The following is a 23447-nucleotide window of genomic DNA, read 5'->3' as shown; positions in this document are numbered from 1 at the left end:
ATAGTGCTCCCCTCTGGTACCTCATCCAAGGTGTTGTCAGGGCTGGGACTGAGGACCTGGCTTGTGGATGCCCTTTGGCACTTTCCAACGATGCCTATGAAAGAAATGAGAGATAATTAGTACATGACAGCCGACTCTAAAACAGGACAATGCACTCACAGTTTGGTTGTCTGAGGGATGAACTGGTGCAGGATCTTCACTAGGGTGTGTGCCGCCCACCACATTGTCGGCACAGGCACGGTCCACATTCTCTCCAGCCAGCTCGATTTCTTGTTTCTCACGGGGAATTTCGGCCACTCCACACCTGGTCTGGGACCTCTCCCTTCAATCATGTGCGAGCTTCTCCTGCATGAAGACAAATGGAGAGTGTGACCAGGACGCATGCCAGGGCAGATGATAAGGATGCCTGCCATGCTTGGGTGGTGAGTGCAGTCATGGATGGGATGAGGATGCGAACTACAGAGGTTGTGAGTCCAGGTGGAGATGTGAGGGTGTGTGTGAGAGTGAGTGATGATGTCCCTTGAGCTGGCAGGATGTGAGATGCCAGTGAATGTGTGATGGGCTTGTTAGTGTGTGAGTTTAGAGTGATGAGATGGTTGCCGTACCCTGGCGGCATGGCTGAAATCATTCATCCTCTTTCTGCAGTGGGTGGCTGACCTCTTCTGTGCTGCGTTGGCACTGACCATTGCTGCTGCCACCTCTCAAGCCAGAGTGGTGAGGTTGGTGGACCTCCTCTGCCATCATGGGAGTAGAGGAGATCATGGCAGCCTCAACTGCATCCAGCAGGCATTCCAGTGAGATGTCATTGAATTTCAGAACAGCATCTTCTTCCCTTTGGGAGCCATGTCTTCGGTGTCACATTCCTGGGATGCAGACAATAAAGAAGCTGTGCACGGGTGCCATTTAAATATGGCACCTGGAGTGAAGAAGCGGTGAGCTCACAGTGGGGCGGGTGAATCAAAGGCGTATTTCCCGTGTGTGCTTAATTAATGTGGTGGGAAGCGGACGATGTGGCGCGTAAACCTGGTGGGAAGAACGCCATTCTTCACGCCTGCTTCCGCACTTAGTGCGACGAGGGGAAAATTCCACCCATTCTGTCAAAGATTTTTGTCTTGCACTCATCAGGACAGATATGCCAGAACTAGGGGGCACTGTTTTAAAATTAGGAGTTGTCCTTTTAGGCCAGAGATGAGAGGAAATTTTTTCTCTCAGAGGGTTGTGCCACTTTGGAACTCTGCCTCTGAAGGTGGCGGAGGCGGGGTCGTGAATTTTTTAAAGGTGGAGGTAGATAGATTCCTGTTAGGCAAGGGAATCAAGGGTTATCGGAGGTAGAAGGGAATGTGGAATTCAAAACACAAACAGATTAGCCATGATCTTATTGAATGGCGGAGCAGGTTCAAGGAAACAAATGGCCTAGTTCTGCTCCTGTTTCGTATGTTCAAATGTTTGTAAAGATGATTTAAACTGCATGAGAAGAGAATGCTGATTGGTTGGCAAGTGGACTCTGATTGGTAGCAGCGTTGCCATGGAGAATGCACCACGTAACAGTCAACTACCAAGCTTTAGTTTAAATTCAAACCGGGCAGGTTGACTCTGATTGGCAAGGCATTGCCATGGGGAATGAACCAGGGAATGGCTGTCCCCCCAAGCTTTTGTTTAGTTGACAAAGGTAATCTGAGGTAGACCCTGGGAGAATAAGGTGTCTCAAAAAATTGAGCAACAGGTGAAGCCAGCTGTTTCTCGCTGCTACTATGCAGTAGCAGCACAAGTGGTATTCTCCACCAACAGGATGCTGCCATCAAGCCAAAAAGACTGTTCTGCCTATCACACAAATGAATAATGTGGTATATGAATTTCAGTGCTGGTGTGATGTGTAGGCTGTACATCCCAATGACTTGCGGATTGTATCAAACAGCACACCTCTTCGTCTGTTCACAACAGGCAAAGTACTGACTGTATCCAACCAGCACGTGCTTGCAAAACTCAAAACATAGGCCAGGATTTTTAGAGTGGCGGGGTTTCCCTTTCCACCATCTGAAGAGTCAGCGGGGAACACCGCATTAATTGGCTGTAGGTAGGACTCCTGCCCTTCACTCAGGAGGTAGTCCCACCTTACATGGCTGCCAGCCAATCAGGTTGGCCAGCAGCTCTCTAATCCCTGCAGCGCCAGAAGCTGCAGTGGACAGGACTGGGACTGCATGCAGTCCACCCGGAGCCTAAAACCCGAGATTCCAGGAAGAAGTAAGTTTTGGGGGTCTCAGGGCAGGGAGGGTAGGGGATGCCTGGCGGGGTGGACAGTGGCGGATTGGGGTGTCAGTGGAGAGACTGGGAGTGGAGGGGAGGGAGGTCCTGCAGTTACCGGCCTTAAGGGAGGGGTGCCCAAAGTTAAAATGAAGCCGCTGATAGAGCCACCCTCCCCCTTCCAGCCCAAGGCCTGAATCCAATTATTTTTATACTTCCTCCATACCCGGGAACTGCTTGCACCAGCCTCAAAATAGAGGCTGGGCAGGAAACAGCTCTTAAGTGGTCAATAATTGGCCATTTAAGGGTCTCAACTGGGGCAAGGGCGGATGGGCTCTCCAAGGCCTCGCCTGCCTCAGCGTAAAATTGCAGAGTAGTCGGGGTGGGCCGGAACCCAATGGGAAGCCCATCCGAGGAATTTTACGCTCACCCTCACCAACAAACCCGCTGGCAGGGGAATTAAAAATTGAGGCCACAGTGTCCAACATTAGATGTGATTCCACAATTCGACAGCACATGCTAACAATTGTGCTAGGAATTACACTGAGAACTAATTTAAGATTATCAGTCAGGCTTGGCTCACTTATGCATGCTAGAAGCTACATATGCCCACATTGCGGGTGCTGTCTTTTGCAGATAGAAGGAGCATGTCCACACTTTGCACCTTTTTCAACTAAACATTCCCTGGTTCATCCCCCATGGCAATCCCTTGACCAATCAGATTCAACTGCCTGGTTTGAATTTAAACAAAAGCTTGGCAGCTAACTATTTTCAGGTACATTCTCCACGGCAATGCCCCCACAAATCAGAGTCCATTTGCCAACCAATCACGCTCTCATGCACTAAAAATGTTGCTCCCTTTGCAATTGGTATTCTTGCGTATTTGTCCTGATGATTGCAAGACGAAAAGCTTTGACAGCATGTCTCTTTTTTCAACAATACTTAAGTCCCATACTACCAAACGGCTATTTAATAGCATTTCTATATTCCCTATTATTATCTGATAAACCTATTTGAGGAGAAATTTGCAGGGCCAACTCAGCTCTGTGTGGCTTTGTCATGTTTGAACCATTGCCTAGATCAATGCCCCGATCTTAGGGTTTGGATGGGATTAGGGCTCAGTGGAGCAGCTTTCCACTAGAGGCTCTGGACAATCATATCCATTGAGTTCCCTTTAACCACTGGGCCCATCACTTTAAAAAGTCAAGTAGATTTATCAGATATGCACTCTTTCCTATAAAGCCATGCTAACTTTACTCTTGCTTATCCATATTTCTCCAGGTGCTTTATTACTCTTTCCTTTGGGATACCATATTTTGCCTACTACAGTTCCCAGAGTTATCATTATGCCCCTTGAAAAAAATATAATGTTACTTTGGCCCTTGTCCAATCCTCAGGCACTATTTCAAATTCCAATGCATTTCTCAAAGGATGTGATAGATTTCAATATCACTCCCTTAAGTACCCTGCTATGCAATCTACACGGGCTAAGATGACTTATCCTCTTTTGTGCTGTCAGCCTGTTTATTACTTGCCAAAACACAGGGAAGAAGACAAGATGAATCAAAAAATAATGATTAGGTGATGCCAAGGATAGGTTAGCCTAAAGTTAATTGTGTAAGCAAACTTCCAACTCATGTCAGCTCTTTCCATGGATTTTTATTACCACAACCATTGGCAAGTGGACCTGAACTCCACCTCCAATTGTCTGGGGTGCCATAGAACAGGAGTGTTGCAGCATCACACATACTTAAGAACAGATGTTGTATCGCATAGTAAATTGCTTACAGATTCTTTAATTGTAGAAATGTAAGTTAAAGTACGCAGGAGAACACGGTGAATAAGAAAGGCAGTCTAGATCTCTCAGAATTATGTTGGAAAAAGAGAACAAATAAGCAGAAGAAACTGCGAAAGTGCATAAAACAACTAATAGTAAGTGCAACAAAGCCTTCTTATAAATTGTGCAGCTACTTTGTTCTTTACCAATGTTTCCTGCTTATGCTGTAATTAGCAAAACAGGAGATGCAAAAATACTACAGTCTAGACAGAGTGAAGTCTATATATTTGTGAATCTTTTATCTTGACAAATGTTACATAAATAAATAGGAAACCACAAAAGATTCATTTTGACTTGATTTTCTTTGCTCACTTAGGTTTTTGGGGCATTTAAGGCATGTAGAAGTTTTACCAGCTCCCCTCCCCCTTTAGCCAATACAAGAGCTAACTGTTCTTGTAGGGTCCCCTGACAATACTCCACTTGTTTTCCATTAGGTAATTACTGCCCCTGCAGGAACCATGGCCATGTTTCTTCCACTCAGCTCCAAGAAGCAACAGAATAGTCGTTTGAAATGAATACATTAAAATGTGTTTTCATGAATTGTAATGTTTTTGCCACGTGTAAAAGCAACACTTAACAGTTATTAAGCCAGCTGTTATATAACAGCCTGGTTATATATTTATTATGTTGCTTGCATTTAATCCTTAAGTTGTGTATTGTTTCTTTATTTGCCAGGTTCTGGGTTTGTTGGCTGCCAATCACTCTTGCATTCCTGCTATCTAATAATAAAAATTGTGAGCCAATGAAAATTAGGGAGGCGCAAGGATTAAGCAAGTTATACTTAACTTGACTTTGTTACATGTCATCTCAGTGTAAACTGACTGCGCAGTGAGCTAGGATGTGACTTGACACGGACCACTCTCAGAAGGCGTCTTGGTCGCATATGGCATGCTTCAAAAGAATTGGAGGCATTAAACTGCAACACAGCTTCACAAAATGAACTGACATCACCTTCTGTTCTTGGGAGGAATTATACCATTGTTGCTGTAGGTTTCTGATAAATGTTGTAACTAAAGTAAAATTCCCATTATCATTTCCTCACAACTTCCTGAAAATGACTGAGAGTGTTTACAATATCTCAGTGAACTGTTGACCATTACTAATGAAACTGCCTGTCTGGAAACTGTGATCTTTTAAACAGAACATTCTGACCACTGGGTCAGCAGTGTGAACTGGTTTACTGCAATAAGAGTGCTGTTTCAGCTATCATACAGCAATTGGTGCATTTATATGGGATTACTAGTTCTCTGAAAATAATTCACTAATTTATTTAATTCCTCTCTGGTAGTTACTTTAATTCTCAGCCTTTCCTGAGAGCTTGGATACCTTAAGCTGTCTATTGTCACTGGGTCAGCAGTGGGGAGCTAGAGGATTTGTGTGTTGTAAATGTTGTGGCTGTGCACACGTCTGTGTGTGGGAGAGAAACAGGAAGAGCACCACCTGCAGTCACCACCCGAGAGCCCCCAAGGCTTGTTCAAAAATTGAACAAGGAAGAAAACCAATTTAAAATAAAGCCAGGACCAGCACAACAAATGTTGCAATGTGCAAACAACTGACCATTTGTTAGCTGTCCCACACATTTTTATATGAATGGATTTGTCTACCACTAGTGACCAGGAGTAATGTAGCTCTTAAGGTTATTTTAAGGGCCCACTTATCGCATTAAAATCACTAAAAATGAAAACATAAGCCCTGAACTTCAAGGAGCAAGCACATAAGTGGGTGCTGAACCCTGGGAGTCTGGAGACATGGAGGTCCAGTGATCTTAACTTAGCTGCCAGGCCTCATCCATAAATTTTCCTAGAGCCTGGCCTGAACCTAACCAGATCCATGAGCCAGCCAGTTGATCGGAGGTTGGGGGTAGTGGGGGAGGTGTGGGGGTCGGTGGCGGGGTGGGGGGGTGGTGCGGTGTGGTGGTGCTTCTAGAGGGGATTGGGGAGTGGGGGATCGGCTTCTTTGAGGCTGAGGGGAGCATTTCCTCCTGGTCCACTGTGAAACCTAAAATCAAATTTAAACCATTGCTGCCTGGATCTCTCCTGGCTCACGATACCAACAGGTTTGGCTCGTCAGGGAAGCTGTCACTGCTCCTCTGCTCAAGCTTTTGATTATAATTGCAGATCAGGTCCCAATAACCTTTGGGATCAGTGGGGGTAAGTGCCTGCCCTCATTTTTTGATTCACTCAATTCCCACCAGCTGAGGGGAATTAAAATCAGGTGTTAAATTGCGACACTTTTGGTGAAATTTGTTAAAATGATGATATTCACTCGAGATTTAACTTGTGTAAAAGTAAATGGCACAATTGCAATGCATGTCCAAAGGCACCAGTGAGTAGCCTGAATGAAAAGTGGTATCAAGTTTCATTTGAATAACACTGTGGAAGCCAGTTGTTGTGACTGGGGGAGGTGATGAGTCTAGGCCAGCAGTGGTCCACAGTACTTTGCTGGAACCTGGTGGCACTGCCCTGGCTACGCCCGAATTGCAGCTACTAAAAAGCTTTGTTACCTTTCACTAAGTGGTGTCCAGAGACCCTGTGACCACTAGTTGTGCTGTTCAAGACCTAGAACAGCCGGCGGAGTAGAAACAGCCTAATCTCTGCTTGTTGACTGACCACTTTCAATCCTGCAATCGACTTTAGGATTCCAATTTTGCTCATTCAAGTTGCCTAATGCCTCTTTCCGGCTGGTGTTTTGACCACCTATAAATGGTCAGCATTGTTTCCAGGGGGAATCGGACACAGGAGATCCTGACCTGAAATTCGTTCCACTGACATAGATCTAACACCAAAAAAGGTGCAATGATCTCTTTAATACCAAAAGGAAAGAACAGCTTTAAAAAATGTTTTCTCTAGATTGTTATAAATTAGAATTCGAGAAATTCAGTGAATCGAAGAGCATTAAAAACTTTTTAAAATGGATCCTAGTTCTGATACAGATTTTTGTGTTGAAATAGTAATATTTATTTGCAATGGTTGTGTTAACCTTTTAAATTATTGTCTTCAAAATGTAACAATACAACATTGAATACTGCATACAATACATATATGTTTACATGAAACACTAAGCTAACAGAAGTCAAAGTGAAGGTTAATTAAAGTCAGTTAAAAAATGTGTGAAATCATTTAATGACACAGATGAAAGGATTGACTATTGCAGCCCTAATAATTGGTTTATTTTCAAATAGGTTAACAGTCCTCAAATCCCCAAACCAAATCAATTTTAATAAAAAGTAACTTTAATATCAGCTTAATCTTTAAACCTTATGGGTTTATTAATTCAACAAGCAACAAGAATTATAAGAGGAAGAATGAAGGGCAGGATTTTCTGGCACCATCTGCCACCAGGATCGTCCAGTCCTGCTGAAAGCCAATGGACTCCCATCCCCCACAGCAGGCCTTGGCACGGTGGGGCTGCAAAATCCCAGCCAAAGAGCCTGATGGCAGATGAAACAGGGAAATTTTCATTTTTTGGAGAACTCATAGTTATTTAATCCCAAGGGTTAATGTGGAAGAAAATATTTAACCAACAGCTAATCGAGGCCACAATTCACAATGTTTCAGAAAGAGAACACAGTTTTCTACACTGGACAGCTTCATCTCCAAAGAATGTTACTAAATTCATGAATACCAGATTCCAGATAGTTCCAGCTAGTCAAAGCAAAAAATCTGGGTTAATTTGAGGACATCTTGAACTTTAACTTAAAACAAAGTCAAAACTCTGCAGAATAATAATTGAGTTTGAGTTATATCTATGGAGAGAATATTGTTTGTTGTGAAGGCAGAGGCTGTAGTAGGCCTGACAAACACCTGAGACAATAGTGAAATATGAGCAATAGGCATATATGTATATTTTCCGCTGACACTATCAATGTCTAATGTCGAATGTATGATGGGAACCCTTCAAAGCGAGCTGAGAATCACTTCCACAAGAGTTCTGATGACAGGTTATCAACCTGAATCATTTACACTGTTTCTGTCCCCACAGATGCTGCTTGACCTACTGACTGTTTCCAGCATTATCTGTTTTTAATTCCACAACCCTGTCCAATTAGCGTAGCATGTGTCTTCTCACCAGAATTTTATATTGGATTGAAGTGTACTCTCAAAATGGGCAAGGGCTCAATTTAAGTATTAAAATCAATGTCAATAGCATGATGATAAGCATTAATGTGATTTCCTTATTGTTTTGTGAGCAAATAGCTACATGCTCAACAATCCATATAAAATGATACAGAAGGTCAACAACAACATAATTACATGGCACCTTAACGTAAAAAGTGCCCCAAGGCACTTCACAGGGGCATTATAAAGCAAAATTAGACACCAAGCCACATAAGACAATATGAGGGCAGATGGACAAAAGCTTGGCGAAAGTGGTACAGTTTAAGAAGTGTCTTAAAGAAAGAAAGAGAAATAGAGGCAGAAAGGTTTAGGGAGGGAATTCCTGAGCTTAGGGCCTAGGTAGCTGAAGCCACAGCCACTAATGCTGCAGTGATTAAAATTGGGGGTGCACAAGAGGCCAGAACTGGATGGGTGCAGGAATCTCAGAGGGTTGTGGGGCTGGAGGAGATTACAGAGATAGAGAGGGGTGAGACCATGAAGAGATTTGAAAACCAGGATGAGAATTTTAAAATCAAGGCATTGCTTGACCAGGAGCCAATGTGAGCACAGGGTGGGTGAAGGGTGAGTAAGGACACAGGCAGCAAAGTTCTGGATGACTTCAAGTTTATGGGGAATAGAATGTGGGAGACCAGCCAGGAGTGCATTGGAATAGCCAAGTCTTGAGGTAACAAAGCATGAATGAGGACTTCAACAGCTGATGAGCTGAGGCAGGGGCAAAGTTGAGCAGTGTTATGGAAGTGAAATTGGGGTCTTAGTTATGGTGCAAATCTGTGGTCAGAAGTTCATCTCAGGGTCAAATGAGACACCAACACCATTGAGCCTGTTCTAAAAACCTATTTCCACCACTACAACATCACCCATCTTCCCTCCACTGCACCCCATCGATGCTGAGATCTTTAATTATGCCTTTGTCACCTCCAGAGCAGATTATTCCAATGGTCTCCTTCCAATTCTCCCAACTCTACACTATTAAAAAGCCAACTTATCCAAATCTTCACTTCCCGCACCCCATTCCATTGTATGAACCCCTTCCATTACTCCTGGGTTTGTCAACCTTCACTGGTTCCCTATTCCTCATGCATTGATATCAAAATCCTTGTCCTCATCTACAAATAACCCCAGTGACTTTCCTCATCCATATTTCTGTAAACACCTTCATGTCCAACCTTCCCACACTTACCTTCAGCTCTTCCAACTGTGGCCTCTTTTGGATCGTTTTTTTTCCCTTTGCTCCCCCTCAGTTGGGCTGTCATCTGCCACTTCAGCTGTATACTCTGGGACCTACTCATTAAATTCCTCGGCCTTAGTATCTCTCTCCCACTTCCAAACATTTCCTGAAAACTTGCTGCTTTGATCTTGGCTTCATGACGAGTCTATTTCCTTCTCTTTCACCTTGGCATATGTTAGGCAGAATCTTGTGCTCTCCCCTGTAATGAGCTTGGTGGTGAGGGGGCATCTAATCAGATGGGAGGGTGGCAAGTGGGCACCCGATTAAGTCCATGGCAGGAAGGCCCATGGATGGCCTACCTGCCCTGCTACTAATTGAGGCCAATCAATGCCCACTTAATGCCTCATCCTGCCACTGCTGATATTAACCCAGTAGCAGTGGGCAGCTCACCATGTTGGGAGTACAACAAACAAATCCTGGCACGTTTGCTTGCAGGATCCCAAGGGTGGAGGGGAGTGGGGGGTCAGGGCAGCCCTCGTACAAAGGCACTCAGTGTATAATCAAGTTCTGTTGAAGGGTCATTGGACTCGAAATGTCAACGCTTTTCTTCTCCACCGACGCTGCCAGACATGCTGAGTTTTTCCAGGTAATTCTGTTTTTGTTTTTGTTTTGGATTTCCAGCATCCGCAGTAGTTTTTTGTGTGTATAATCAAGGAACCCAGCTTCGGGAAGGGGGAGCGGCACTGACAGCCACCCCTCCCCTGTTCTTGCTGCCGACCCCCACACTCCCCTCCCCTGAGACCCACTTCCTGCAACCCCTTCCCGTCATTACTCATCTGTGCCTGGTTCCCTCCTCAATCCAAGGGCTTGGGCAGGTTTTGCAGCAGTAGCAGCCACTACCTCCGTGGTGGCACTGCTGAGTACAGAAGAGCTGGCGGGCTCTGATTGGCCATGCTGCTGGCCTGTCAAGTGCCTGAGTGGCACAAGATGTGGCGGGCTTTCCTGAAAAGAGGCGATGTGGGGCTCTGACCAGACCTGCAGCCGGCAGCTGAGACCCCTTCGAAAGATTCTGCATGTTACATCAAAGGCATTAAGTGCACGTTCTTGTTGATGTGTTGGATTTCTCAGACAAATACGTTTAATTGTGGAATTTAACTGTAGAGTGGTGGATTGCTCATTGTTCTTTTTTGCTGCTGGGATATAGCACTGTTGTGATTATGGTACTGGACCAGTAAACCAGAAGTGTTGAGCTTAAATCCCATCGTAACAATTTGTGAAACTGAATTCAATGGGCACGAAATGTATTTGCATAGTGCTGCTACAGGCCCCCTGAGCTTCCCAGAGGAAGGCCACGCAGCAGTCTGCTGCTGCTTCTGCAAACTGTGCACCATTCTCCAAGGATATGGGCGCATGCAGAATTGATTTGACATCACACAGCCCAACCAGCAGCTGTGACATCACTATCCTAAATTTGGGCAATACAGATCCAGGTAGCACTTGCGTTGTTTAATGATGAAAAAAGAAGCATGAAGCAACAAGATGGAATCTGCAGTAGCATTAGTTAAAGGACCAGGTACCATGATTGAAGTTAAGTTAAAATTTTGAAACCTCTTCTATGAAAAAGAGTTTGAAAGCACTCTGGAGTGCTTTTGTAGGTGTTACGATGAGTTCCTGCATTTGCCAAATTGTGTTGCTGCACATTCACCAGGATGACAGAGGAGTAGCCAACCCGCCCACACAAAGGTTGCAACGGGTATGGGGGAGCAGTGGCAGTGCCTCAGCATCTGCAGCACAACAGTGAGATTAGAGCAGAGGCAGCAGAGAGGGCAAGTTCAATGCCATCCCCTCCACCCAGTTGGAGCCAAATACCTCCATGCTCCTTGACAGTGTCAGGAGTTTGCCTGGCAGGCCAGCCAATGCACCCAGCTTCTTCGTGTGTATGCCCATTCAGTGCTCTCCTTTATGCCCCCCATCAAGGTCCTCTGCTGAGTTCTCTGCAGCAAGACTCATTTGTCACCTTGCCCTCCGGTGAGTTGGTAAATAAGCCGGCTGTTCCCCCAGACATGGCTGCAGCTCACTTGTCCCTAAAGACTTGCCACGTGCTAATCCTGACTCTATTCTTGCTTCCAAGGTAAATACAGAGTCTGTGACTGAGCTGGTGGCGGCTGCGAGTGTCAGACCAAGTGACAGGGTTTCTCCATCAATTGGTACAATAGGGAGGGATGACCTTGGTTCTAAAGACCAGGATGTATAATCAGTTTAGATAGAGATAAGGGAGTGGCTTATGGGCCCCCAAACAATAAGAATGCTGTAGGTTAGGATTTACAGGAGGAAATAAAGGGGCCTGTGAGAAAGAAATGGTGATAATCATGGGTGATTTTAATCTACATATAGATGAGGTGAATCAGGTTGGTAACAGTAGCCTGGGTGATGAGTTCATAGAGAGCTTTTGGGACAGTTTCTTAGAATAGCACAATCTTGAGCCAACCAGAGTGGAGGCTATACTAGACGTGCAATGAGACAGGATTAATTAATGATCTCATAATGAAGACACCTCTTGGCAGCAGTGATTATAATATGATTGAATTTCACATTCAGTTTGAGGGAGAGAAGAGTGGAGCTAAGCCTAATGTTTTAAACTTAAATGAGAGTAATTATGAGGGCTTGAAGACAGAGCTGGCTAAAGTGAACTGGGAAGTTAGGTTAAGGGATAGGTCAGTAGAGATGCAGTGACATACACTTAAGGAGATATTTCAGAATACTCAGAAAGGATACATTCTAATGAGAAAGAAAGGCTCTAAAGGAAGAATGTACCATCCATGGCTAACTAAGGAAGTTAAATATCAAATTGAAAGAAAAAGTTTTTTATAATTTCGCAAAGATGAGCAGCAAGTCAGAAGATTGGACAGAATGTAAAGACAAGCAAAAATGACTATAAGATTAATAAGGATGGAGAAAGAAGTGTGAGAGAAAACTAGCTTGGAATATAAAAAACAGATAGTAAGAGTTTCTACAGGCATTTACAAAGGAAAAGAGTAAGTAAAGTGAATGTTGGTCCTCCAGAGAATGAGCCTGGGGAAATTAATAGTGGAAAATAAAGAAATGGCAGATGAATTGAGCAGATATATTGCATCTGCCTTCAATGTAGAGGATACAAATAACATCCTAGAAATAATTGTGAATCAGGAGGTGAAAGGGAGGAACTAAAACAATTACAATGACCAGGGAAAGAGTACCGAGAAAATTATTACAACTAAAAGCTGACACGTCCCCAGATCCGGATGGACTTCATCTTAGGGACTTAAAAGAAGTGGCTGCTGAAATAATGGATGCATTGGTTTTAATTTTCCAAAATTCCCAGATTCTGGAAAGGCTCCATCAGATTTGAACATAGCAAATATGACTATGGAAACAAAGCAGGAAACTACAGGCCACTTAGCTTAACATCTGTCAGAGGAAAGATGCTTTAATCTATTATTAAGGTTATAGTGGGGCACTTAGAAAATCTCAGTGCAATCAAGCAGGGTCAGTATGGTTTAATGAAAGGGAAATCATATTTGACTAATTTATTGGAGTTCTTTGAGGAAGGTAACGAGCAACATGGATCAAGCAGAACCTGCGGATGTGCTGTACTTAGATTTCCAGAAGGCATTTGAAAAGGTACCACATCAAAAGTTACTATGCAAAATAAGAGTTCATGGTATAGGGGTAACTTATTAGCATGGATAGAGGATTGGTTATCTAACAGGAAACAGAGAGTAGGCATAAATATGTCATCTTTGGCAAAATGTGACTAGTGGAGTGCCACAGGGGTCAGTGCTATTTATCACTATTTACAATTTATATCTGACTTGGATGAAGGGACCGAATGTATGATTGCTAAATTTGCTGATTACACAAAGTTAGGTAGGATAGTAAGTTATGAAAAGTATGTAAAATGTCTGCAAAGGGATATAGATAGGTTAAGTGAGTGGGCAAAATATTTGGCAGAAGGGCTATAATGTGGGAAAATGTGAACTTGTCCACTTTGGCAGGAAGAATAGGAAAATAGTATGTTATTTAAATGGAGAGAGATTGCAGAACTCTGAGGCACAGAGGGATCTGGGTGCCCTGGCACATGAATCACAAAAGGTTAGTAAGCAGATACAGAAAGAGATTAGGAAGGGAAATGGAATGTTACCATTTATTGCAAGGGGAACGGAATATAAAAGTAGGGATATTTTGCTATGCTGTATAGGGCCTTTGTGGAACCACATCTGGAGTACCATGTACAGTTTTGGTCCCCTTATTTAAGAAAATATATAAATGCATTAGAAACAGTGCAGAGAAGATTCACTCAACTGATACCTGGGATGGGGGTCATCTTATGAGGAAAAACTGGATAGGCTGGGCCTGTTTCCATTGGAGTTTAGAAGATTGAGAGGTGATATTATTGAAACATGTATAAGATCCTGAGGGACTTGACAGGGTGGATGCTGAAAGGATGTTTTCCCTTGTGGGAGGACTGGAACTAGGGGACACAGTTTAAAAATAAGGGGTCTCCCATTTAAGATGGAGATGAGGAGAATTTTTTTCTCTCAGAACGTTGAGTCTTTCGAGCTGTCTTCCCTAGAGAGCAGTGGAAGCAGAGTCATTGAATATTTTTAAGGCAGTGATGGATAGCCTTTTACTCCATTGTTAGTGAAGAATCTATCTGGGGTAGATGGAACATGGAGTTAACGCTGCATACTGATCAGCCACGATCTTACTGAATGGTGGAGCAGGCTTGAGGAGCCAATAGACCTGCTCCTGATTCGTATGTATACACATATCAGTGCTGTCATGTTTCTCTCTCTCCTCCTGGTGTTGCTGCAGCTGAGAAGGTAGCAGTTCTTGGGTGTCCAAAAGAAGGAATTCAAAAGGGGCAAGTTGGTGAAAGGGAAGGGGATTGGGGCAGGGAGCAAGAGGTCCACAGTCACACCATCAGCAGCTTGTCCAATATGCCAGATAGCAGGATAGGTGTGTGATGAGAGTGGAGGAGAGGCATAAGGCAGGACCATCCTCAATGTCCGATGCCACAGGCCCCATCAGAGCCAATATGATGCAGAAAACCATCTCCTCTGTAGGACTCTGGAGATGCAGGTGTGCCTGACTCTTGCCAACTCTGCTCTGTGTTCTTCTATTTTCCATCTTGTCCTGCAAGAGAGAGAGCAGAATGTTAGTGATTCTGTAGCATTGCGATTGGATAACGTACCTGCCATAGCTGATAGCTGGATGTATGTGGAGGTAGTAAGGAGTGGGTGTGAGGCTAGCAGCATTGGAATATGTGTGATGATGAGGTAGAGTATTTGAATATTAGGTATGAGTTCTGAGTGCCAGGAATTGCTGCTTGTTGAGTAATGGGGATTTCGTGCATTGAGCAGCGTGAGATATGGTGATGTGGTAGGTAGGAAATGTCATGTTAAGATCCACTTCCTGGTCTTGAGCACCCACATGAGGCCATTAGGCTTCTTTTGCCAATGCTGCCAGGTCCTTTGGTTCAGACTCTAGGTGTTGACCTTCCTGGCCACCTACTCCCATTCCCTTTTGAGGGTGGTCCTTGAGGTTCTCCTGGTACCTCTGTGGGGTCATGATGGCCCTTCTCCTGCCTAGCTGAACTACGAATGCCCCCAATGCCACATCTATCACGGTGGATTCCGCTGTTGGCTCTGTACAGCTTCCAAAAATTTCCATTGCAACAATCTTTTTGTGCCGCTTTCCTCTCAGCCTTTAGGAAGATTAGGTTGCCTCTACCGCATGATCAGCAAACTGCACTGTTGGGGCCTCCTGCTGTGTGCAGAGATCATCAGCATTCAAGTGTAGAGAACAGTACTTGAAGAGAAAAAAATAAAAACAAAAAGCTAAAAGCTACTGCGGATGCTGGAAATCCAAAACAAAAACAGAATTACCTGGAAAAACTCAGCAGGTCTGGCAGCATCGGCGGAGAAGAAATCAGTTAACGTTTCGAGCCTTCATGGCCCTTCGGCAGAACTGAAGCATAGTTAGAAGAAGGGAGAAATATAAATTGGTAAAGCAATGAAGGTGAGCAGGGCAGAAGAGACAGTCGGAAATCCTGTCGGAGGACAGAACCGTACTTCTTCAAAGAGGGCATTTCTTGAAGAGGGGTGGCAGTCAATTAAACACAAAGATAAAAACAAAAAGCTAAAAGCTACTGCGGATGCTGGAAATCCAAAAATCCCTCTTTGAAGAAGTACGGTTCTGTCCTCCGACAGGATTTCCGACTGTCTCTTCTGCCCTGCTCACCTTCATTGCTTTACCAATTTATATTTCTCCCTTCTTCTAACTATGCTTCAGTTCTGCCGAAGGGCCATGAAGGCTCGAAACGTTAACTGATTTCTTCTCCGCCGATGCTGCCAGACCTGCTGAGTTTTTCCAGTACTTGAAGAGCACCAGCTAGCCCCACAACTATTCAGATGAATACACTAATTTTGTGCATTTTCCACCTCACTCTGAACAGGCACAGGCATGTTACAATTTGCTAGATAGCAAAGTATCAATAAGGGTAATGACAATCAGAGCATGGGACAGAGTGTACAAACTTAAGAGTGCGGCAGCAGATAAGGACAGAGTTTGAAAAAATAGTATAATGTCAGAACTAAAGGTTTTGTGTCTGAGCACCCATAACATTCGTGACAAAACAGATGAACTATCAGGTCAAATATAAATAAACGTGTATGGGCTGATGGCCATTACAGAGACCTGGCTGCAAGGTGACCAATGCTAGGACTTGAATATTCAAGCGTACTTGATATTTCAGAAGGGTAGGAAATTAAGAAAGGATTGTGGATTAAGGATGACATTCATACAATAGTGAGAGATGACCTTAGTTCTAAAGATCAAGATATAGAATCAGTTTGGGTAGAGATAAGAAATAGAAAAGGGAAGAAGTCACCTATGGACGTAGTTTATAGGCCTCCTAACAGCAAGTACATCATAGGATGGGGTATACAGGAAGAAATATGGAGGGCTTCTAAGATATGCAGGATTGGATAAAGAGAAAAAATGAGGCTTATGGCAGATACCGAGGGCTCAAAACAGCAGAAGCCCTAGAGGAATATAGAATGTGTAGGGGGGAGCTTAAAAAGGAAATTAGGAGAGCAAAAAGGGGGCATGAAAAAAATTGGCAGGTAAAATAAAGGAAAATCCAAAGTTATTTTACAAGCACATTAAGAGTAAGAGGATAACTAGGGAAAGAGTAGGGCCCATTAAGGACCATAGTGGTAATTTGTGTGTGGAGCCAGAAGACGTAGGTAGGGTTCTAAATGAATACTTTGTGTCGGTGTTCACAAGTGAGAGGGAGGACATGGGTATGGAAATCAGGCAGAAGGACTGTGATCTCCAGGCCTAGGCTATATCCCAGGCTGTTGAGTGAGGAAAGGGAGGAGATAGCAGGGGCACTGGCAATAATTTTCAATACCTTTCTGGCCACAGGAGAGATGCCAGAGGACTGGAGGACCGCCAATGTGGTACCATTATTCAAGAAGGGAGGAAGGGGTAAACCAGGGAACTACAGGCCAGTCAGTCTAACCTCAGTGGTGGGGAAATTATTGGAAGCAATTCTGAGGGACAGAATTAATCTACACTTGGAGAGGCAGGAATTAATCAAGGACAGTCAGCATGGTTTTCTTAAGGGGAGGTCATGTTTGACCAATTTGATTGAATTTTTCGAAGAGGTGACCAGGTGTGTAGGTGAGATCAATGCATTTGACGTAGTCTACTTAGACTTCAGCAAGGCTTTTTATAAGGTCCTGCATGGGAGACTGATAACGAAGGTAAGAGCCCGGGGGATCCAAGGCAATATGGCAAATTGGATCCAGAATTGGCTGAGTGGCAGGAAGCAGAGGGTGATGGCCGAAGGGTGTTTTTGTGCCTGGATGCCTGTGTCCTTTGGGGCTCCACAGGGATCAGTGTTGGGTCCATTGCTGTTTGTGGTATATATAAACAATTTAGACTTGAATGTAGGAGGGTTGATCAGCAAGTTCGCGGATGACATGAAAATTGGTGGGGTGGTAAATAGTGAGGAGGATAGCCTTGGATTACAGGAGAATATAGACGGGCTGGACAGATGGGCCGATCAGTGGCAAATGGAACTTAATCTGGATAAGTGTGAGATGACGCACTTGGGCAGGACAAACAAGGCACGGGAATACATGATGAATGGTAGGACCCTGGGAAGTACCGAGGATCAGAGGGACTTTGGTGTACATGTCCACCGGTCCTTTATGGTAGTGGGACAGATAGATAAGGTGGTTAAGAAGGCAACTGGGATATTTGCCTTTATTAGCCGAGGCATAGAATGTACGAGCAGGGAGGTTATGCTGGAACTGTATAAAACGCTGGTTAGGCCACAGCTAGAGTATTGTGTGCATCTCTGGAATCCACATCATAAGAAGGATGTGATTGCACTAGAGAGAGTGCGGAGGAGATTTATCTGGATGTTGCCTGGGCTGGAGAGTTTTAGTTATGAGGAGAGATTGGATAGACAGGGGTTATTTTCCTTGGAGCAGGGGAGATTGAGGGGGCATGATTAAGGTGTATAAAATTATGAGGGGCATAGATAGGGTAGACAGGAAGGAACTTTTCCCCTTGGTGGAAGGATCAATAACCAGGGGGCATAGATTTAAGGTAAGGGGCAGGAGGTTTAGAGGGGATGTGAGGAAGAATTTTTTCACCCAGAGGGTGGTGGGAATCTGGAACTCACTGCCAGAAGAGGCAGAAGCCTTCATAATATTGAAGAAGTATTTGGATGTGCACTTGCGATGCCATGGCATACAAGGCTATGGGCCTAGTGCTGGAAAATGGGATTAGAATAGTTAGGTACTTGTTTTACTGGCGCAGACTCAATGGGCCGAAGGGCCTTTGCGCTGTAGACCTCTATGACTCTATGACATCAAAGATTACAATGCAAAGTAAAAGCTCATTGGTGTGAGAGGAGGACCCCGAGCCAGGCAGTCAGCAGCACCTAGAGGAGAGCAGAGGAGCTATTAAAACAGCACGAAAAGCACTGAGAGTTCGAGAGCAGCGGTGACTGAGGAAGTTCGATGAGGAGGGAGGAGGAGGCTCCTTCCCTTTTCTACCTTTCCTCAGAAAGAAGAGTGGCGGCCTTGGTAAGTAGGACCTGGTGAGTAAATTAGAAAAGTGTAATACTTTTAAACAAGTAGCTATACTTGGATTTAACTGAGAAGCGCCTGGAATAAGGGAAATTTAGGGCCAATATAATTAAGCACTATAAACGCCCAAAGTAGAATAAAGTTAATGTAAGGGAAATAGAGTTAATGCATGGCAGGGCAGCTCAGTCAAGTGTAATGCGTGTCCTGTAATATGTGAAATATTAGAGGAAATTAACATAGAGAGAGTGGAGTTACTAGCGGGTTTAGTGGCCTTAAAAGTGGATAAATCCGCAGGCCCGGATGAGATGTATCCCAGGCTGTTGAGGGAGGCAAAGGAAGGGATATCAGGGGCCCTGGCAGTAATTTTCAAATCCTTTCTAGCCACAGGTGAGGTGCCAGAGGACTGGAAGACTGATAACGTTGTGCCATTATTAAAAAAGGAAGGAAGGGATGGACCAGGAAATTCTAGGCCAGTCAGTCTAACCTTGATGGTGGGCAAGTTACTAGAAAGAATTCTGAGGGACAGAATATATCTGCACTTGGAGAGGCACAAATTAATCAGGGATAGTCAGCATGGATTTGTTAAGGGAAGGTCGTGTTTGACAAATTTGATTGAATTTTTTGAGGAAGTAACCAGGACTGTTGATGAGGGTAATACATTTGATGTGGTCTACATGGACTTTAGCAAGGCTTTTAATAAGGTCCCTCATGGCAGACTGTTCAAGAAAGTAAGAGCCCATGGGATCCAAGACAAAGTGGCATGTTGGATCCAAAATTGGCTGAGAGGCAGGAAACACAGGGTGATGGTGGAGGGATGTTTCTGTGACTGGAAGTCTGTTTCCAGTGGGGTTTCGCAGGGCTCAGTGCTGGGGCCCTTGCTGTTTGTGGTGTACATAAATGATTTGGATTTAAATGTAGGGGTATGATCAAGAAGTTTGCAGATGACACGAAAATTGGTAGGTTGGTAATTAGTGAGGAGGATAGCCGTAAACTGCAGGAGATATCAATGGACTGGTCAGGTGGGCAGAGCAGTGGCAAAAGGAATTCAACCCAGAAAAGTGTAAGGTAATGCAGTTAGGTAGGGCTAACAAGGCAAGCGATTATATTATGAATAGTAGGACCCTGGAAAGTATTGAAGATCAGAGAGACCTTGGTGTGCATATCCATAGACCCCTGATGGTAGCAGGCCAGGTGGATGAAGTGGTTAAGAAGGCATATGGGATACTTGCCTTTATTAGCCAAGGCGTAGAATACAAGAGCAGGGAGGTTATACTGGAACCGTGTAACACACTGGTGAGGCCACAACTGGAGTACTGCGTGCAGTTCTGGTCACCACATTATAGGAAGGATGTGATTGCACTGGAGAGGGTGCAGAGGAGATTCACCAGGATGCTGCCTGGGCTGGAGGGTCTGAGCTATGAGGAAAGATTGGATAGGCTGGGGTTGTTTTCCTTGGAGCAACGAAGGTTGAGTGGAGACCTTATAGAGGTGTATAAGGTTATGAGGGGCATAGATAAGATGGATAGGAAGGCACTTTTTCCATTAGTAGAGAGGTCACTAACCATGGTGCATAGATTTAAGGTAAGAGGTAGAAGGCTAACAGGGAGTTGAGGAGAAATTTTTTCACCCAGAGGGTGGTGGGAGTCTGGAACTCAGTGCCTGAAAGGGTGGTTGAGTCAGAAACTCTTGTAACATTTAAGAAGTATTTAAATATTCACTTGCGTTGCCATAGCCTCCAGGGCTATGGGCCAAGCGCTGGAAAATGGGATTAGTGTAGTTGACTGGCGTGGGCATAATGGTCCGATTGGCCTCCTTCTGTGCTGTAGACGTCTGAGTCTGAGTCTATGTGCGAAGTCATGGACGCTACCGGTGTCCTAGATGACCACATGTGCACAAAGTGCTGTCAGCTGCAGAAACTTGAGCTCCGAGTTTCAGAGCTCAAGCGGTGGCTGGAGTCACTGTGGCACATCCGTAAGGCTGAGAGCTACGTGGATAGCACATTCAGGGAGGTGGTCACACCGCAGCTTAAGGGCCTTGAGACAGAGAGGGAATGGGTGATCTCCAAGCAATCCGAGAGGAGTAGGCAGATAGTGCAGGAGCCCCCTGGGGTACCACTCACAAATTGGTTTTCCATTTTGGAAGCTGGTTCCTCAGGGGAGTGCAGTCAGAGCCAAATTTGTGACACCACGAGTGGCTCGGCTGTACAGGAGGGGAGAAAGAAGAAAGAAGAGCTATGGTGATAGAGGGTTCATTGGTTAGGGGGAGCAGACAGGCATTTCTGTGGCTGTAGATGTGACTCCAGGCTAGTATGTTGCCACCCTGGTGTCAGGGTCAAGGATGTCAAAGAGCCGCTGCAGGACATTCTTCTGGGGGAGGGTGAACAGGCAGAGGTCATGGTCCACATTGGTACCAATGACTTAGGTAGGAAAGGGGATGTGACCCTGAAATCAAAATTTATGGAGCTAGGTCAAAAATTAGCAAGCAGGACCTCAAATGTAGTAATTTCCGGATTACTCCCAGTGCCACGTGCCAGTGAGTACAGAAATAGGAGGATAAGGCATATGGTGTGGTTGGAAAGATGGTGCAGAAGGGAGGGCTTTAGATTCCTGGGACACTGGGACTTGCTCTGGGGGAGATGGCACCTGTACAAGCCAGAAGGGGTTGCATCTAAACAGAGCTGGGACTGAGTTCCATGTGGGGCATTTTGCTAATGCTGTTGGGAGGGCTTTAAACTAACTCGGCAAGGGTGTGGGAACCAAGAGAAAATATTACAGAGAATACCAGGGTGTACAAAATACTGGGAGGGACAGATAACTTATTATTCTTTATACTAGTGCTAATAAGTGAAGTCGGGGTGAGGGAGAAAGTAACAAGATCTAAATCAGTGTTACTGTGTATGTATGTGAATGCATGGAGTATAGTAAATAAGATTGGGGAGTTACAGGTACAGATTGCCATGTGGAAATATGATGTTGTGGTGAAAACAGAGACCTGGCCCAAGGAAGGGCAGAACTAGGTGTTAAATATTCCCAGGTACAAGGTATTCAGAAGAGACAGGAAAGGAAGGAAAGGAGGAGGGGTGGTGGTGTTTGTAAAGGAGACCATTGCAGTGCTGAAGAAAGAGGATGCCCCAGAGGGTTCAAGGACAGAATCAATTTGGCTGGAGCTATGGAACAAAAAGGGTGTAATTACATTGCTCGGTGTAGTCCATAGACCGCCAACTAGTGAGAAGGACGTAGAAAAGCAATCTGCATGGAAATTACAGAGAGATGTAACATTATAGAGTAGTTATAATGGGGGACTTTAATTACCCAAATGTAGACTAGGACAGTGGTAGTGTAAAGAGTGGAGAGGGGCAAAATTTCTTAGATTGTGTTCAGGAAAGTTTTCTACAGCAGTATGTGTCCAATCCAACAAGAAAAGACGCACTTGGATCTGGTTCTTGGAAATGAGATGGGCAAAGTAGATCAAGTGTCAGTGGGGGAATATTTAGAAAGCAGTGATCATTGCATTGTACATTTTAGGATGAGGATAGAAAAGGACAATAGGCAATCCAGAGTAAGAATAATTAACTGGACAAGAGCCGACTTTGATGGAGCAAGAACGGAGCTGGTTCAGATAAACTGGAGGGAAAACTGCAGCTGAGCAATGGGCTGCCCTCAAAAAATAATTGGTTTGGGCACAGTCAAGGTATATTCCATCGAAAGCGAAAGGTAGGGCAAACAAATCCAGCGCTCCGTTGATGAGAAAGGAGGTAGAAATTAAGATAAAGAAGAAAAAGTGTGCTTATGACAGGTGTCAGGTAGAAAATACAATTGAGAACCAAGAGGAATACAGAAGGTTCAGAGGAGAGGTGAAAAAACATGTTAGAGAAGCGAAGAGGGATTATGAGGAAAGACTGGCAACCAGCATAAAGGGGAATCCCAAAGTCTCCTATAGGCATATAAGTAGTAATAGGGTGGTAAAAGAAGGAGTAGGGCCAATTAGGGACCTCAAAGGGAATTTACACATGGATGAAGGGGCCATGGCTGAGGTATTAAAAGAATACTTTGCATTCATCTTTACCAAGGAGGTAGATACTACACAGGCCATGATGACAAACAAGGAATCTCTGTCACTGGAAGGAATCAAAATTGATAAGGAGGAAATGTTGAATAGATGTCCGTACTTAAGGCATCGGCACCAGATGAGGTGCATCCAAGGGTATTGAAGGAAGTGAGAGTAGAAATTGCAGGGTCACTGGCCATAATCTTTCAGTCTTCCCTTGACTCAGGGGAGGTGCCAGAGGACTGGAGAATAGTAAACATTACGCCCTTGTTCAAAAAAGGTTGTAAGGATAAGCCCAGCAATTACAAACCAGTCAGTTTAACTTCAGTGGTGGGCAAGATTCTAGAAACAATTATGCGGGATAGAATTAGTAGTCTCATGGAAAAAATATGGGTTGATAAGGATGAGCCAGCATGGATTTCTAAAGGGGAAATCATGATTAACTAACTTGCTGGAGTATTTTGAAGGGGTAACAGAAAAGGTCGATGAGGGTAATGCTGTTGATGTGGTGAACATGGACTTTCAAAAGGCATTTGACACCATGCCACATAACAGACTTGTGAGAAAAGTTATTGCTCATGGAATAAAAGAGACAGTAGCAACGTGGATACAAAATTATCTGAAAAATAGGAAGCAGGAAGTAATGGTCAGTGAATATTTTTCGGGCTGGAGGAAGGTTTGTGGTGGAGTTCCCCAGGGCTTGGTATTGGGACCCTTGCTTTTCCTGATAGATATGAATGATCTAGATCTTGATGTGCATGCGACAATTTCAAAAGTTGCGGATTATACAAAGCTTGGGAGTGTTGTAAACTGTGAGGAGGACAGTGTAGAACTTCAAAAGGATATAGACAAGTTGGTGGAGTGGGCGGATAGGTGGCAGATGAGGT

At 44.4% G+C, this 23447-nt stretch overlaps 1 long non-coding RNA gene across 3 annotated transcripts in view; it reads left to right on the top strand.

Moving 5' to 3' along the window:
- The window catches only part of LOC144688737 (uncharacterized), a 114600-nt gene that overhangs the window by 79412 nt on the left and 11741 nt on the right, over positions 1-23447 (top strand). The window contains exon 1 of one of the 3 annotated variants that reach the window (XR_013578480.1): positions 4064-4173. The exons of the other annotated variants lie outside the window; for them this stretch is intronic. This is a non-coding gene — a long non-coding RNA (uncharacterized LOC144688737). Of the gene's footprint in view, positions 1-4063; positions 4174-23447 lie in introns of those variants that run through there. 3 annotated transcript variants of the gene reach the window in all.

This window comes from Cetorhinus maximus, chromosome 1 (assembly GCF_964194155.1).
Source record: "Cetorhinus maximus chromosome 1, sCetMax3.hap1.1, whole genome shotgun sequence".
Taxonomy (NCBI): Eukaryota; Metazoa; Chordata; class Chondrichthyes; order Lamniformes; family Cetorhinidae; genus Cetorhinus; species Cetorhinus maximus.
This window is presented reverse-complemented; position numbering and strand designations above follow the sequence as displayed.